Source organism: Mobula hypostoma, chromosome 1 (assembly GCF_963921235.1).
Source record: "Mobula hypostoma chromosome 1, sMobHyp1.1, whole genome shotgun sequence".
In the NCBI taxonomy this organism is placed as follows: domain Eukaryota; kingdom Metazoa; phylum Chordata; class Chondrichthyes; order Myliobatiformes; family Myliobatidae; genus Mobula; species Mobula hypostoma.
Genome location: NC_086097.1, coordinates 49,360,946 through 49,379,080, shown reverse-complemented (window position 1 = coordinate 49,379,080; position 18,135 = coordinate 49,360,946). Strand labels below are relative to the sequence as shown.

General features: G+C 40.6%; 1 long non-coding RNA gene across 1 annotated transcript in view; it reads left to right on the top strand.

Annotated features, from left to right (window-relative positions):
• Positions 1 to 10,838: 10,838 nt before the first annotated feature.
• The window catches only part of LOC134355136 (uncharacterized), a 153,182-nt gene continuing 145,885 nt past the window's right edge, over positions 10,839 to 18,135 (top strand). Inside the window, exon 1 of the long non-coding RNA XR_010019967.1 lies at positions 10,839 to 10,956. This is a non-coding gene — a long non-coding RNA (uncharacterized LOC134355136). The remainder of the gene's footprint in view (positions 10,957 to 18,135) is intronic.

Here is an 18,135-nt window from a genome sequence, read left to right as displayed (position 1 = left end):
TCCTCCCCTCCACCCTGTGCCATTGATCAGAGTTTTCTTACACCATAAGCATCTGCTGTGAATTCCTCTGAAACTGGTCAGAAGCCAGTCTGCAAACTCTGATTTCATATCTGGGAGAAACATGCATTCTAAGCTTTGGGCACATGACATTCTTAACAATAATATCCTGACTTCTCTGTAGAATAGTGTAGAAACTTACCATTTCTTCAGAAAGATTACTGGTTTCTTAATAAAATAATTATTGAATGACCATTCCAATTAATGGCTTGGAAATGATAAATTCAACAAATTTGTTTAGGGATTTTTAATACTTGAGTGCAATCAAATGCGGCACACGGCACTCATGTGTTGTATTTCACAAAATGTGTTGAATTCCGGGGACTTCAAATATTAACACATTCCTGACTGCATAATTTCTGTTCAGTACAGAAAGCACTCTTTCTGGGAACAGTACTAATTCGTGTTCAGATTTCTGTTTACATTGAGGAAAAGAAATATTTTAACAGCTGAAAACTAAGTCATTTAGCAGAAGTGTCCCAGCGCACATGTGCAGGAAGAGCTTGGGATTACTGATGTGTGAGCTGAACAATTACCTTCTTTATGAATGTTGGAAGAACTGGGCAAACAGAAATATGTTTTTAAGAAGGCTGCCACTGGCAGCTACAAATGATAAAGATTTTGCTATGCAAATACTTGGTTGATACCTATGCAAGTGTTTGCCTGTATGCATTACTTTCCTTTTGCTTTCTATCTCTTACCATTTCTTTCCCAAGATGATTTTGAGTTGCAAAACCACTTGAATTCTCATCCTTACAGAAATGAAATTAGATTAGATTATGAGGACACGCAGTCCTCTTATTGTCATTTAGTAATGCATGCATTAAGAAATAATACAATATTCCTCCAGTGTGATATCACAGGACAGATAAAGACTGAAAAACTGACAAAAACCACATAATTATAACATATAGTTACAACAGTGCAAGCAATACCGTAACTTGATGAAGAGGCTGTGAGCACAGTAAAAAAAAAGTTCAAAGTCTCTTGAAAGTCCCACATCTCACGCAGACAGGAGAAGGAAGAAAACTCTCCCTGCCATACCCGACCACAGTCCAACTCTGAGTCGTCCGAAAACTTCGAGCTCCAACCAGCCCTCTGACACTGAGCACCATCTCTGCCAAACACTTCGACCCCAGCCAGTCGCCAGCAGCAGGCAAAGCCGTGGATTTTGGGGCCTTCCCTCCAGAGATTCTTGATCGCGCAGTAGCAGCGGCAGCGAACTGGGCATTTCAGAAGTTACTCCAGATGTTCCTCCGTGCTCTCACGGCTGTCTCCATCAAATCAGAATTGTGCACAGTACCCTATTTAACAGATATGATGTCATTTCACCGGAGAGGCTACGCACGCTGCGTTGCACTGCCACTTTCTCCTCCCTCCTCCTTGAACTATAGTTGATAGTTCAATAGAAAGAGATAAAGGTGAGAATCAGCCAGAAAATTGTGGCTTGTTCTAGAAAATAAGAATTTTGTGTCAAGCATGACATGTGGAGGGGCAGGCAGTTAATAGCATTTTTATTTAGTCTTGGGGTACAGTTTGGAAGATAAATATTAAAATCTCTGCCTTAATTTGGAAATGTTCAGAGATAAAATAGGCTTTTTCAGTATTTATTTGGAAGATTAGCTTAGAAAAATCAAATTATTAATATTCTGACTGGGAAATGGCTGTTTTTATTTATATTTTAATTGCTTGTTGTTCCACTCATTGGACCCACTTAAACAGATTTGTAGGGGCCAGGTAATAAATCCTTTGTCCTCTTATACATGAAGCTGCACTAAGGATTAAAAACAATTAAAAAATTCTTCCTATCTGGAGCTTTCATTACTAGTCAACTTTGAAGTTTTCTTGCTGAAAAGGTAGTTCCATGAAAGAGTTGAAAATCCTGTATAGTCTTTCCTCACACCTCTTATGAGCATTCTCTGAAGTAGGGTTCAGTACAGCATCAACTCTACCTAGCAAAAAAATAAACTAACAGTATCTCCTTAAGGTGCATTTTTTTGCTTTGGCTGTAAAACTACCTGGAATTGAATGGATAAACGATTTTTTGGACACTAAAAGCTCTATGGTAGGAAATCAAAGAGCATTTACTGTACATCAACCATATCATATTTTTCCAAGTTCAGGAGAAATGGCATACTGTTGTTTGAGCTTATAGTGAATTTATTTCATTAAAGAAAATCCCTAAGCAGTTAAGCTTGAGACCATGCCCATCATGTAATCTGTAGCAATGTGTTTTTAAGCTGTTATGATATTACTGCGGTAGAGCACAACTCTTGACCTGCAGACTTAAAATACAATTTATGAAGATTGGGGTCAAAATGACTTTAGTCTTTGAATGTTCATTGATGCAGTCCATTGTTATCATTTAATTACAAATAATCTGTAATTTGTTAGTAACTTCTAACTGATTTCAAGTCCTTATGATAATGTTTCATCAGGAAAACATTTAATATTTTCACCTTTCTTACTCTATATAAAAATCAGAATTGGGTTTATTATCATTGACATATTTTGTAAAATTTGTTTTGCAGCAGCAGTAGAGTACAAGACATAAAATTACTACAGATTACATGCGTAGTACAAAAGTTGAATAACAAAGTAGTCGTGTTCAGGGGTTCACGAATCTTTGGTGAGGAGACAAAGAAGTTGCTTTTAAAATATAACAGAACAGGATAGTACAACACATTACAGGCCCTTCGGCTCACAATTTTGTGCCGACCCTTAAACCCCGCTTCCCATTTAATCCCCCACCTTAAATTCCTCCATACACCTGTCTAGTAGTCTCTTAAACTTCACTAATGTATCTGCCTCCACAGCAACTCAGTCAGTGCATTCCACACACCAACCACTGAGTAAAAAAACCTTCCTCTAATATCCCCCTTGAACTTCTCACCCCTCACCTTAAAGCCATGTCCTCTTGTATTGAGCAGTGGTGCCCTGGGGAAGAGGCACTGGCTGTCCACTCTATTCCTCTTAATATGTATAGCTTAATAATTAAACCACATAATGACAAAATACAATAAGGTGACCAGAGTGAACTTAGAACAGTGCCTATCTCTCAAGTTCTGGAATGCCTTTGCCAATATCTTTAATGCTATTGTTTTGCATTGCCATGTGTTCATTAACATAACCATGTCATACATGTTTAATAAATAGTCTTCTCCTGTTCAGTTGTACTCTGCCATTGTTTCTTACCCGAGTTGTGCATGTTCTTTCAGAACTCACGCCAGCTGCTTTTGAAAGTGGAGGAGGACTTCCAAGTAAGCATATCATGTATTAGAATGACAATTTGCCTTTAGGAAGCAGACGAACATACTTACCCAAGCCAAACAAATTTATATGGGATGTGGAGGCTTCAGAGACGGTGCAGAAGAGTTTTATCTGAATGATGCATGGATTAGATAGCATTTATTTTAAGGAGAGTTTGGACAAGCTGGAGTGATGGAGGCTGAAGGGAGATCTGAAAGAAGTTTATAAGATTAAAAGAGTTTCATTTTCCTAGGGTCAAAATGTCTAGTAACAAAGGGTGTTAAGGTGAGAAGGGGTAAATATAAAAGAGATAAGTGTGACAGGTGTTTTACATAAGAGAATGGTGGGTGTTTGAAATACACTGCAAGGGGTGGAAGTGGAGGCAAAATATGATAGGGGCATTTAAGGAGCTTTTAGACAGGCACATTGTCAGTGGGGTGCTGAGAACAGACCCAAATGCGAGACGCAGACACTGAAGTACAAGGAACAGGACTTGACTAGGGTAGGGATGTGACAGGATTCAGGCAAGGAGCAGGGATAAGAACGCAGGCTTGGGCGAGGGAAAGCGGGACCAGGACTAGGAACCATGGACTAGGAGACAAGGCTTAGACTCCAAGCCCGAGACTGGACAAGGACCCAGAACCTGGGTCTTGCCTCGGGCTTGGACCCCGGAACCAAGCAAGGACATGACATGGCTTCAGAACAGGACGTGGCTGCGGTCTAGAGGCCCAAGCTTGGCGGCAGGATCCTCGAGGCTAGGGTTCCTGGGTCTGGAGCTTGGTGGCGCGATCCTCAAGGCTAGGGTTCTTGGAGCTTGGCTACAGAATCTTTATCTTGAAATGTGGAAGCTGGTAACTCAGAGACTGGAACTGAGAGACAGACTGGGAACTGAACATCAACAACAAGCCGGGACTTATCCTCCAACGAGCCGGGACTTATCCTCATCTCCACACCAAGGTGGGACAAGTCTCTCCATCAGGTAACAGCAGAACAGCTAAACTTACCCAACAGAGGCAAGGACAAGGACAAGGACAACAGGTCCCCCCACAGGGCAATGGCAAAAAAGCCTGACTTACCCCACAGAGGCAAGGACAGGACAGGACCCCATCCCCCACCCCACAGGGTATTAGCAAAACAGCCTGGCAAGGACAAGAAGAGACAAACACCAAAGAACAACAGATAGTTCCATCTTTGCTCCAGGGTAGCTCCAAGTCTCAGTTCAGCCAGCTACCTCAGCTGGCTACAGAAACAGCTGGATCCCTACCTAGTTCAGAGTGGCTGGTAGCCACTCAGCTGACTCAGGAATCAGCCAAATCCATACTGCAAAGACTACTCCAACAAGTGGTAACAAGGCTCCATGAAACAGTGGTCCTCCAACCAGGCCTAGAGATCACAAATGGTTGCACTAGCCTTCCATCAGCAGATTGTTCCAAGAGAGACTAACAAGACAAACCAGCAGCCTATACGTAATCCCAAGGCTACTTATATTGCAAGCCCAAAGATGGGAATCAGTGCCTATGATTAACTCAAACAAGGGACAGCTGGAAGACCCGGAGTCCTGAGTCCACGGACTGGACTGTGAACCGGAATGTGGACTTCACGGACCGGACCATGACCCACACGGATATGCAGATATGGACATTGTGTAGGGATTAGTTTAGGTAGGTTTCAGCACAACATTGTCGACCAAAGGGCTTGTTTCTCTGCTATACTATTCTATAACATGGCCTATGTTCGAAGGAATACAGGATTAAAAATTACTTTGAAGTTGGCTATCCCTCTGGTTCTGAGCAACTCTAGCCAGTAGACAGTGCTCCCAGCCTTCCAGAAAGGAAATGCATACCATGTGCTTATTTCTGAACTGGACAAGAGTCTGCTGAGCACCAAATCTGATACTTCCTCATTCCCTCAAGTCTGCAATTGAACTTCATGGTGGGAATGGAACTGTGCTGAGAAATTGCCTACTTCCCATTTTCAGCTGGAGACATTGTAATTGCTGAATCTCATTTGTTCTTTTAGTCATCAGTCAAAACTGGCAGAAGAGCCTTATGGCCTTTACAGGAGAATGGGTACAGTATTTCTCCAGTGGCTAGAAAGTTGGATGGGTGGGAGAACCCAGAATAGGGAATCCAAAGTGGGGTATAGAGCATCATTTCTACTCATGGTCTTTAAGAGTTAAATAACTTCTGGAAATAAACTTCCTTGATTTCTTCCTGCAAATTGGTGAGCTAGACAGAGGAGTCACATCGGGTTCAAACTTAATTCAGGTCCCAGTGTTGCCAGGTCTACTTATCTAATGAATGTACCTGCAGGTCACAGGAGGTTGCCCTTGCATGGTCAGAGGGAAAGATTAGATTGCAGCAGGGACACGCTTTGATACAATTTAAGGTGGGTCATAGGGCCCATATGTCTAAGGATAAGTTAGCTTGTTTTTATCGTCATATGAATCCTGTCTGTGACAGATGTAATTCTGAGGTAGCTTCCTTGACATATATGTTCTGGTCTTGACCTCTTTTGGAAAAATATTGGAAAGACATTTTTGGTATTATTTCAGTAGTTTTGCGTATTGATTTACAGCCTCATCCTATTACTGCAATTTTTGGATTACCAGTGATAGACTTTAGTCATTTATCCCCTTCAGCTTGTCGTTTGATTGCATTTGTTACATTAATAGCCAGAAGATCCATTTTATTTAAATGGAAGGATTCTAATCCCCCTACTACATTTCAATGGTTTTCCCAAACTTTAACATGCTTAAACTTGGAAAAAATTAGGAGTGGTACCACTGATCCTTCGGTTAAATTTGAAGAAACATGGAGGCCATTTGTTCAACATTTTCACATGATGGAAGCTGACCTTTTCTGAATCCTTTTTAATAACTTTTTGTTTGTGTATAGCGGAGCGGAGTTAATGGCAAATAATGATCTTAAACGATGAAATATGGCAGCCCAGTCTTTGTTTTGTTTTGTTTATTTTTAGTGTAGGGGGTAAAAACTTTTTTTTGGAATCCTTTTCATGTTCAGCTATTAAGAGATTGGGAGGTTTAAATTAAATATGTTACTTGGAGTCTGTGTCTGTATACGTTAACCATTATTAATGTAATCCTGATCTCTTTGTATTATTATCATTGTTATGTTTATCAATTTGAAACTCAATAAAAAAGATTGAAAAAGATTGTAGCAGGGTAATTGATTCATAATTCTGAGGCTTGGGCTCACCTGGTTTATTGGTTTCTTTAAAAGAGGAGGAAACCAGTTTTCCTCACTTGATCTGGTCTATATGTGACTCCAGACCCATCTCTTGTAGTTGACTCTTGGTTGCATAAATACCACTGTACTGAAGGAATAAAACTGGACTGACACTTGACATAAACCTTTGCATGGAATTTAGACATAATCAAGGAGCCTGTCATAATGTGCTAGATTCCTCCACCACAATGTGTGGTTAATCCAGTCGTACTGGTAGGACAGGTCCCTAGACCTAGCAGCACAGTGATATAAAGATAGAATGAAATGGTCCTTCGAGTACTCGACATTGTTACGCGGTATCAGATAAAACATGACAAGGAAATGTCTTCCGAATTACTGATCTCTGTCCTCCTTCAGTTGATGAGCCAGTGCTCCTCTATGTTGAACAACACTTGGAAGAAGTACTAAAAATAGCAATGACACAGAAAGTACTTCAGTCTGCTTCACCAAGAGCAGCTTGGTAGCACCATCACAGACAGAGCTTGGTGAGACCCAAAGAATACAGCTGATAGACAGGGTTTACAACAAGTTGTGAGTAGACCTACTTGGGGATGAACCTGCTTAACCTTGTTCTTACCAACCTACCAGTGGCAGGTACATCTCTTAATTGTACATTTCACATGGCTGGGATTGAGTGAAATGGTCATAAACCCTTAAGTCAACAACTCGCCCAGAGAATATGGAGAAGTGAAGGCCAAGGCGAACATTGATGCATTCTCAGCAACACAAGAGATTCTGCAAATGCTGGAAATCCAGAGCAGCACACGCAAAATTCTGGAGGAACTCAGTGAGTCAGGCAGCGTCCATGGAGAGGAACAAATAGTCGACATCTCAGGCTGAGACTCTTCATCAGGAGTGGAGAAGAAAAGGGAGGAGGCCAGAATAAGAAGGTGGGGGGAAAGGGGGAGGAGTACAAGCTGGTCGGTGATAGCTGTAACAGGTGAGAGGGAAGGTAGATGGGTGGCGGGGGAGGAAATGAGAAGCTGAGAGGTGGTAGCTTTAAAAGGTAAAGCGCACCAGAAGAAGTTGACAGACAGGTGAGGAGAAGAGAATGGGTAGGAGGGGAGGCAAAATTGGAAAACGGAGAAGGGAGAAGTGGGGGGAGGAGAAATGACCAGAAGTTAGAGAAATCAATGATCATGCTGGCAGGTTGGAGGCTACCCAGACGGGAATGGAGGTATTGCTCCTCCAACCTGAGAGTGATATCATTGTGGCAGTAGAGGAGGCCATGGACTGACATGTCAAAATAAGAAAGGGAGGCTCCATATCAATCAGAGTGCTCTCCATTATATATCGGTAGAGTCTTTGTTGACATACAAATCTCCTCAAACTCCTAATGATGTATAACCATATTCCTACACGTTTTCTGCATGAATCCAAACTTCCTCCATTAAAGATGTATATTGAAGCTGGTCTGTCAGCAAGATACCTGCCCTTGTTATGCCAAATTATGTTTCAGTGTCTGTAAATCTTGGTATTTGCCTGACTGGTGAGATACTCTGCAGACTAGGAATGCAGTAAGGGATAGACCTGTTTGTGTAAAACTGTCTGGATATTTCTTCATGCACTAATAAGTTTTTAGCAAATGTGTAGGAGTGTGAAGTGATGAAGTGAGACACTGCTCTGATAGCCAGCCTGCTACAATGAATGTATTGAGGCTTTTTGAAAATAACTATGTATTGGAGTTACTCATTTCCTTTTGACTTTGGCTTCGCTTCAATGCAAGTTTCATAACAAGTCCATAATCATACAATTAATAATAACCTGTCTGTTACTTGCAAGTAATTGGTGGATGTCAGGACGTTGGACAATGCAGTAATAATATTATGCTGGTAAAAAGTAAGTGTCAGCTGAATCCAAGATCCTGCTTACAGTTGAGGCCGGATTGTTTGAACGATTCTTCTAAAAAAACCAAGATCACAGAATTCCTGCCACCAAGCTGTACAGATGTGTGGGCTCCAGCTATGCAACAGAAGATCTTAATTTGTTGGGCATCATGATGTTTTTTCTGAGGTAAATAACAAATTCTTTTGGAGTTTGGAAATCGTAGATACTGCAAGTCTTCATGGTCTGCAAGAGGGTAAAGAGGCCAAAAGTTAGAGATAGCAGAGATCAGAGACATCTTTGGAGGGGCTGTTTCAAGAAATAAGGCAGAAGGAGTTCCATAGTGTACATGTAGTTGTAGGGCCCTGAGATGGATAGGGTGAAAGATTCACCCTGTAATCAGGTGACTGGAAAATGTTGGTGTTATGTTCCTGCAGCAATCCAAATTCACCCCTTCTACAAGAAGTTATGCACAGTTCCAGTCTTATCTAAAATGAGCCATAATGTCATGACAGCTGATCCATTTCCTGCCTAGAATACTGGGCAGATGATGGAAAACAGCTGGAGCAGGGGAGAAGTGAGCCAATTAAAGCTACATCTGGGCATGTGACAGGTGCCTGGAAAGACATTTCATGAAGATATTACATGGAGGGAGCTTAACAGAGGTGATGAATTATTCATTTTGTGGCTCTGCAGGAACACCTTATTGAAGAGAAGCTATAGCCATACCTAAAATGAACTGGTGCTAAATTCCAGATACCAAAGAGCTATTTTTCTCACCTCATCTCCTCTGTGGTAAACCTATAATGATGATAATAAAGTTAAATACAGGGGCTAGAAATAGTTTTACCTTATTTTTAAGGTCACTATATTGGTGTTTATGAAAGAAATGATGTCAGCTGGAGAGGTTTTACTTCAGAAAATAGGTGATAAGAAGAATGAAAGTAACACTAAAATGGAATTGAATTACTTTGATAACTGCTAAGGCATCAAATGTATTAAGATGATTTTCAATAGCACACTGTGGAATCTAAGTTGTGTGACCAAATGTCTAGCCCTTCAACTGTGGATCCAGATATAATGGTTGCACCATCGGTGATCTCTCTAAGCCTCTCCTTGCTCTCCCTTTCTCCTTTAGTATTGGATTAAAACCTCCTTCTTTGGCTCAACTGTTATTGTTCAGTCTTGGTAGCTCCTCTCTTGAAGCATGGCATCTTTTATTTTTGTTTGGGAAGAACATAAGGCAAAAAAGCAGTGGACCATTTAACACCTCCATTCAGCTTTGTCACCATAAGTATTATTACCATGTGAAGCCCGTTTTCCTTAACACTGTTAATATCCAAAGGACCACTGGTCACTGCATGTAATATAACAAAATGGGAGTCTCCACAGCTTTCAAAATTTCAGAGCCCCCCCCCCCATGAAGAAATCTCGTTTCAGTGAGAATGGCTGACTGTCCCCTTATTTTGAAACTGATGCCCAGTGAAACTCTTTTCGTTTAGCTCCTTAAAAATTTTGTATGTTTTAGTGAAATCACTTCTTGGTCTACTGAATAGTCTATTTAACTTCCCTTTGTTACACAACTTCTGTTGCAATTGATCTTTCCAGAGGTGGAGAGCCAAAATTCCTACACAGTATTCTAGCTGCTGCCTCACTTGTAAGACATTTTACATGAACGCACAAAGTATGTAGAGATATAGCGTCTGTGCAGGCAGAAGCGTTTAGTTTCATTAGGCATCATAAGCTTAATTTACTTGGTATATCCGTTTGGGGTGAAGGGTCTGTTCCTGTGCTGTGTGGCTCAATTTTCCAATTTTATGTGCATTCTTATATTCTTAAACTCAGGCAATTTAAAGTAGAATACAACTCTAATTGCCTGCTTTGCTGCATGTTAAATTGCACTAATTGATGTATGAGGACACCCAAGACCCCCAGAACACCATTTCTCACCACTCAATCTTACATCATTTAAAAATACTATTCTTCTAAAGTTCTATTATTTTTCCTGCAAAAGTGGACAACTTAACAGCTTTCACTATTGTGTACTTTCTGCACAGAATCTTCATCGTTAACTCCTGCCAAGCGCCTTGGAATATTTTCCTGTACTAGACATATGGTATATATAGAGATTGTTGGCATTCTGCTAGAATTCTATAAGGCAGTTCTGTATCTAATTACCTCAGGAAAAATATAATTACCGACCATAGGGAGCTTCAGTTTAATCTAGTAGTAACATGCAGGCCATCATTCAAATTAATCTGGAAGTTTTTCAGTTGTTTTATCATGCATAAAGATAGGCAGCAGGGGTAAAGAGTTTATTTTATGCCAATCTTCTGCATTTTTAGATGCGTAGGCAGATTTCAGACATTAATTTATTGGCAACACCCCATAAAGAAGATTTTGACAGTTGTTCTTCCCAGAATTCTTTGGAGAATTAAAATAAAAAATGTATCCATGATTGTAAACCAAAGAGAGGGCATATAACAGAGCAAAAATTAGTGGGAGGTTAGAAGATTGGGAAGCTTTTAAAAACCAGCAGAAGGCAACTTCATGAAGAAAGTACAGATGGAGTATGAAAGTAAGTATGAAAGTTAAAGAGGATATCAAAAGTTTCTTCAGATACATAAAGTATAAATGAGAGGTGAAAGTGGTTATTGAACCATTGGAAAACGATGCTGGAGAGATAGTAATCGGGGACAATGAAATAGCAGACAACTGAATGAATATTTTGCATCAGTTTTCACTGTGGAAGGCACTAGCAGTTTGGTGGAAGTTCCATCTGTCAATGGTCATGATGTGTGTGAAGTTCCCATTACTAGAGGGAAAGTACTTGGGAAACTGAAAGATCTGAAGGTAGATACATCACCTGGACCAGATGGTGTACACCGTAGGGGTCTGAAGGAGATGGCTGAAGAGATTGTCCAGGCATTAGTAATGATCTTTCTAGAATCACTAGATTCAGGAATGGTTCTGGAAGACTGGAAAATTGCAAATGCCACTCCACTCTTCAAGAAGGGAGCGCAGCAGAAGAAAGGAAAAGAAGTTAGTCTGACCTCAGTAGTTGGGAAGATTTTGGAATCGATTATTAAAGATGAGGTCTCAGGGTACTTGAAGGTACGTGATAAAATAGACTATAGTCAGCATGGTTTCCTTGAGGGCAAATCTCGCCCGACAAATCTGTTGAAATTCTTTGAAGAAATAACAAGCAGGATAGACAAAGGAGAACTGGTTGATGTTGTGTACTTGGATTTTCAGAAGGCCTTTGACGAGGTGCCACACATGAGGCTGCTTTACAAGCTACGTGCATGTGTTGTTACAGGAAAGATTCTGGCATGGATCAGCCAGTGGCTGATTGGCAGGAGGCAAAGAGTAGGAATAAAGGGAGCCTTTTCTGGTTAGCTGCTGGTGACTAGTGATGTTCCACAGGGGTCTGTGGTGTGACTGATTCTTTTTATGTTTTATGTTAGTGATTTGGATGATGGAATTGATGGCTTCGTTGCAAAGTTTGCAGGCATTACAAAGATAGGTGGAGGGGCAAGTATTTTTGTGGCATTAGGGAGGATACAGAAGGACTTAGATTAGGAGAATGGACAAAGAAATAGCCAATGGAATACAGTGTTGGGAAGTGTATGGTCGAGCTCTTTGGTAGAAGAAATGATAGGGTTGACTATTTTCTAAATTGAGAGAAAATACTTTGTGCTGAGGCACAAAGAGACTTGAGAATTCCTGTGCTGAATTCCCTAAAGGTTAATTTCTAGGTTGAGTCTGTGGTGAGGAAGGCAAATGTGATGTTAGCATTCATTTCAAGAGGCCAAGAATATAAAAGCAAGGATGTAATGTTGGAGGTCATTAAACTCCCTGTTGCTACAGATGATTATTGCCCAGTATTTTAATGGCACAAATATTACTTGCTATTTATCAGTTGATTACATAATGCTAAAATACGAGAGCATTGCCATTAGGTTGGTGTACTTTGCATCATGAGAAACTATAGGCGGCAGAGTATTAATAAGTAATGGGACATGAGAGAGACTGCAGATGTTGAACATCTGTGGCAATAGACATAATGATGGAGGAACTCAGTGGGAGTGGCAGCGTCTCTGGAGGGAAATGGACAGTTGATGTTTCAGGTTCAGACCCCTCATCAGTCACAATAAAGAATCTTGACTTGAACATCAAATATCCATCTTCCTCCATAGATGCTGCCTGACCCGCTGAGTTCTTCCAGAATTTGTGTTTTGCAAATAAATATGAGGCAGACAGAACCTTTAACAACAGTGGACACATGGGCTTCAAAAACCCTAAAATCAGTAATTAGGTCTTGATTAACAAAATCTCATCATACAAGTGGCAAAAATATTGTTTTGCTAATATTCAATGTTACTCTAGTTAGTGAGAGAAGAATATTATCCTTGTATTTTACTCTCCATTTATTTAGTTTTCTTTTCATATTCTGCATTGCCAATATTACTAATGCAGGTAGATGAGATTAGTAACACCAATGTTTGTGTTGTCATTAGATGTTATCTAGCTTTGTTATCTGGGTGTATGTGTTTACATAGGAAGCATGATAACAGGTTATATGGATGATGAAAACCTTACGATTTTCATTCTCACTCTAACTTGTAATGAATGCTATTTAAAAAAAACCCCTAAATTAAATAAAATGTTGCCTTTATTTTAAAATATTCCTGTGTTCATCCACAAATTTATACTTCTACTCACTGAAGCTAATGAAACATTATAAAACTGCACCATGTCTGAAGTTGACAATTCAAGTAAAAGCCAAAAAAAATTCTGAAAATTTGTAAACATAAAACAGAAGCCATTCAGAAGATGAATGATGCTTATTTTGATGTATTAATGGGCCACAGCATGGTGGGCTAAGGAATGTCTTATTTGAAAGGCAGCAAGATTAAATGGTGCATGAAGCCCGAAGCTGTGGAATAGGCCTTATGCTTTGAAAAGCTCTTATATGATGCTGGCATGAAGGAATGTTTATACTTGGATCTTGCATGTGTGTTATGGGTTGATTCCTGGGTGAAGGAAGGCCAGTCATTGATTGAGTGAACTAGGTTCTAGATTGATAGTGATTTAGTCAGCTGTGGAGGAGATCACTATTTACTTGTTTGGGATTGTAATAAGGAATTGAACTGGGAGGTTAGTGAAGGGCTCAGGGCAAGGGTCAGTCTTGGAATTCAGTCGGGGATTGAGTAGTCAGACTATGAGATTGGTAATATGGTTTGGGTAAAGGTTGGGCTGGAAGCTCAATAGAAGGCTTATGTGGGCTAGGACTGGCTCCCATTAGGGAAGTCTGTGCCTTTGTTGGGCTGGGAGGTTGACTGGGGATGATTGGGGTAAGGGTCATCTGGAAGTTTGTGGGAAAATCTGATGAAGGTCAATATGGGACATTGGTATTGGATTGGGAGGTCAGTAGGGGAGTTGTTGCAAGGGTCAAACTGGATAGTTGTGGCTTTCTTTATTCACTTTTCGTATCTGGATGTACTTGATAAGGCAGCATCTTTTGCACATCCCAAAATGCTCATCAAGGAGGTGGTGGTGACTGGCCATTGCATTTGCTACAGAAGGTTCTCTGATTTAGACCCAGTGACAATGGAGAACTGATGATGTATTTCCTCAGAGGGACGGTGTGTGGTGTGGTTGGAAATCTGTGGGCAGTGATGTTTTGATGCATCTGCTGCCTTTGTCCTCATGGAGGAAGCCAGGGGCTTGAGAGGAGTGGTTGAAGAAACATAGACAAGGAACCACAGTGCTAGAATGGTGACAAGGTTTGGTTTGGTTTGGTTTATTACTGTCACATGTACCAAGTTACAGTGAAACATTTGACTTGCAAACTGTTGCAGAAATCAAATCATTACATGATACATTGAGCTAGAGTAAGGTAAATCAATGACAATGACAATGAAGTGTAAGAGCTGCTGAAAAAATGCAGTGCAGGTAAACACTAAAGTGCAAGATGATAACAAGGTAGGTTGTGAGACCAAAGATCATCTTACCATACAAGAGGTCTGTTAAGAGTCCGGTAACAGTGGGAAAGAAGCTGTCCTTGAGTCTGGTACTTCCAGGCTTTTGTATCTTCTGTCTGTTGGGAGAAAGGAGAAGAGAAAATGTCCAAGGAGGGTGGGCACTTTGATTACGCTGGCTGCTTTACAGAGGCAGTGTGGAGTACAGACAAAGCTGAGGCTGGTTCCTGTGGTGCGCTGATCTGTGTCCCCAACTCTCTCTAGTTGCTCGTGGTCATGTGCAGAGCAGTTGCCATACCAACCTGTTATGCATCCAGAGAGAATGCTTTCTATGGGGCATTGCTAAAAATTGGTAAATGTTGATGGGGACATGACAAATTTCTTTAGCCTCCCGAGAAAGTAGAGGCATTGATGAACTTTCTTGGCCAGGACAAGCCAATCAGGTGATGTTCACACCTAGGAACATGATGTTTTTGACCCTCTCAACCTCAACAACCTTGATGTAGACAGGAGCATGTGCACCACCTCCCTTTCTGAAGTCAATGGCTAACTTTTATTTTATTTTGAGATACAGCATGGAATAAGCCCTAATTCTTTCGGTTTGCCGATGCTAAGGGAAGGGTTGTTATCATGACACCATGTCACGAAGCTCTTTAACTCCTTCCTGTACTATGACTTGTCATTATTTGAGATACTGTCCAGTACAGTGGTGTCATCTACAGACTCCATTTGCTGGAGTTAGGGCAGAATCTGGCTGCACAGCCATGAGGTACAGGGAGTGGGGTAGGGGCTGAGGATGCAAACTTGTGGAGCACCAGTGTTTATAATAAATGTGGCGGACCTGAAGAGGATGAAAGGAGCATGATATAGTACAGGTATTGATTCCTCCTGTGATTTGATAGGAAGCCAGGTTCTTGCCTTCCCTTCCATCTCCTTTAGGCATTTACTTGTGCAAAGAAATTCCCTTCCGGGTCAGACCTGACCTAACAATTGTACTTCTGCTGCAAGTTATGTGGTGAGTAATGGCACATTTATGAGAGGTTCTGTTCGCCTTTGGTCTTTGCTGTAGTTGAGGGCAAGAAAAATCTAGAGAAGGGAGAAAAGGAACAATTCATGAAGAAATGGGTGACAGTTCATGTTAACCAAGCTGAACACAACTCCAAAAGCTGATGTCCCTGATGTTACATTTCATCAATCTCACCAGGACCAGTCCATGTTCCTCCTCCCAAGATCTGAATTGCTTGCTTTCTGTCTGTGAGGGCATTAATGCATTGATCCTCCCTGTCCCTACCACTGCCTCTTCTTAGAGATCTACATTGGTAGAAATGGTATTTTTTTTTGTTGTAGTGAAATGCTGTTTAGCCACGAGCGCCCTCCTTATCTTGTTTCTCTTTCCTAGTGGTTGAAGAAACAAGTGAGCTTGTCTTAAGAGGCATGTACAAGGCATGGTTAGTCAGTTTGTAGATGATACTAAAACAGGTGGTGTGGTAAATAGTGTAGAAGGTTATGAAAAATATAGGAGGTTTTTGGTCAGTGAGCTATTTTGAGCAAGGATTGGCAAATAGTTTTCATTCCAGATAAAAATGAGGTATTGCATTTTAAACAGACTTGGGCAGTAAATGGCAGGGCCCTCGAGAGTTTTATGGAACAGATGGACCTCCCTGAATATGTTGACCATAAGACATGGGAGCAGAATTAGGACATCCCGCAAATTGCGTCTGCACCACCATTCATTTTCCCTCTCAACCCTATTAGTCAGAAGCCTCAAGCCACTCCCTGTTACAGGTCTTCATTTATTCAGTAAGATTGTAGGGAAAGTGGGTTATTTGTTAAAACTGATTTGCAAGGATATTAGGTATCAGTGCAATGGTGCATAATGCTTCTTCTTTTCACTGCTTGCTGTTCCACTATGAATTCCTCAGCTCAGCTTAATGTCTTCTGTATGATTCGTAACAATACCTGAGACAGGCTTTGCTCAAGTTTACCTTTATATAATGCATTATTAGAATATTTTGTTTTAAAATTGTTCTGCACACTTTATGTATAGTCAATGCCAGATAATGTTCTAACTTTAAACATTCTAATAAATTCCTTTGCTTTCTGTTTGAGCTCATTACACAGAGTAAGGTTTCTGTCTATTTCTTAAACAACTAAAATACATTGGGGATAGGGGGACAGTTCTATATTCGAATCATAATCATCAAGTAACCTGACATTCAGGGGTTCCCAACCTGGGGTTCATGGACACTTTGGTTGACGGTAGGGGTCCATGGCATGAAAAAGATTGGGGACCCCTGCTAGAATCTTGAGAGTTGGACATAATTTTGGTATGTTAAAAGCTCAGTGAATATAAAATCCAGTCTGTAAAACCTGTGTTGACATACAACTTAGTCATACCTATATATCTCCTATAATTGATTATTGGACAGCAGCCAATGTTCAAATTAAACCTAGCAATACTGATCAGGAAAAGACTAGTTAAGTCTTTTGCTGGCTGAGGGACAAATATTGGTGAGGATATCAGAAGGAATCTAGGTCAGGGTACTAAGCGAATCTATGACTCTTTTTTTGAATGGTGTCAAAGGGCCTTTAAACTTCACAAAAACAGGCACGCAATGCCTTTTTTTAAAATACTTATGCAAACGAACATGTCTGATAATGCCTAGCGTTCAGAAGAGTTTCACTGACTGCTACGAACTAAATTGCACTCATACTCACTAAGCAAGTTCTACAGAGGAAAAATATATATTTTATTTAAAAATTGGAAACACATTCTTTCTCAAAATATTTCTTTTTCTTCTGAAATGCCTGTTTTTATTGGCATGAGTTCTACACATAGCCACAGCATTTTTGTACAACATCCAATGGACCATATTTCCTTTGCAAAACACCATGTGTTGGCAGGCTACTTGCAGCAAATTTATCCAAAAAAAAACGAACTAGGTGAACACACACAAAATGCTGGAAGGACTCAGGGGGCCAGACAGCATCTATGGAAAAGAGTAAATAGTTGATGTTTCGGGCAGAGACCCTTCGCTGAAAGCAGCATCACATGTAGACAGGGTGATGAAAAAGGTGTATAGTATGCTGGCCTTCATCAGTCAGGGCATTGAGTACTGGAATTAGGACTTCATACTGCAGTTACATGATATGTTGGTGGTCCTGCATTTAGAGTATTGTACCGAAAAGATTTACCAGGATGTTGCCTGGACTTGGGTCCTAAGTTACAAGGAGAGGTTGTGAAGACCAGATCTTCATTCCCTGGAAAATAGTAGATTGAGGGAAGATCGGATAGAGGTATATAAACCTATATGGAGCATAGACAGGGTGAAAGCACACAGCCTTTTTTCCAGGGAGTGGATGCTGAAAACAAGAGGGCATCAGTTGAAGATCAGAGGTGAATTATGTCATATATTCAGCAGGGCAGCTTCCTGAGGGAAAGGGTAGTACATATTTGGAATGAGCTGTTGGAAATAATGGTTGAACAATATTTAAAAGCTGTACAGTAAATACATAGATTGGAGAAGTTTAGAGGGTTATGGGCCAAACACAGCAGATAGGAATTGCTCACTGGCCAACACTGTCAGCAGAATGATTTATTATCAATGATGTATGACATGAAATTTGTTACTTTGTGACAGAATAATACAAAGAGATAAAAGCTATTAGCTATAAAACTAAATGAACAGTGGAAATGAAAGGAATAATGATTCATGGTCTGTACAAAAATCTGATGAAGGCAGAGAAGCTGTTTGTGAATCACTGAGTGTGGG